This window comes from Plasmopara halstedii (genome assembly GCF_900000015.1).
Source record: "Plasmopara halstedii genome assembly, contig: Scaffold_650, whole genome shotgun sequence".
In the NCBI taxonomy this organism is placed as follows: domain Eukaryota; phylum Oomycota; class Peronosporomycetes; order Peronosporales; family Peronosporaceae; genus Plasmopara; species Plasmopara halstedii.
In genome coordinates, this window is record NW_020187567.1 from 1,252,331 (window position 1) to 1,253,110 (window position 780).

Below are 780 nucleotides of genomic sequence, written 5' to 3' on the forward strand. Positions count from 1 at the left end.
TACACCGCGTTCCTCAGGTGATGAGAAGTCAGGAAACAGACATGGGGATCGCCAGGCGCGAGCAGGGCTCGTCTCACGCCACTGGCGCAGCTCGCCTTCCTCGATATTCCATCCGGGAAAAGGAGTGTCAGACTCGTAGTTGACCACCTCCACATCCCCAACGAGGTCACTCGTCACCGTTAACGTGCGCGGAGCGCGACGCTCGGGCTCATCGAGCATAGGTTTGACATCCTTCGATGCCGCGAAGACACGGTACGACATGGCACCGTGTGCGGGAGATGAAGCTGGGCTGTGCTCGTGAGCGCTGTCGGAACCAGCGAAACTTGGAGACTTCGGAGTCATTGACACAGGGCTCATTGAGCACAGAAGTCGTTTCGTTCCAACGCAGTGTCTAACGGACACGCAAGCCTCGTTGACGCAATAATCGATTGGAACTGTATATGTTCTCAATTTTAATGGGGGAGAGTGTAACGGGGCTACACATACCCTGGTAACAGGAGGGGTGTCACACCAAGATGGGCATGGTGTGACCACACCCAAACAAGAATACGGTACGGGGCTGGATAGCCAGTAGTTATACATGTATCTAGATTTTACTATACAAATTCAGGAATTCTATGTATTTAACATTAGGCGGCTTTGCCGCAAATAAAAATCAGTAAAGGCAGTTTTAAATTTAAACCGAAGAGTTAATTAGCCTTGGGTTAAGGCTATATTGACTCTTGGAGTAAGCGGATTGCGATCCGCTAAATTCGTACTTGTTCTGAGTATAGAACGAGA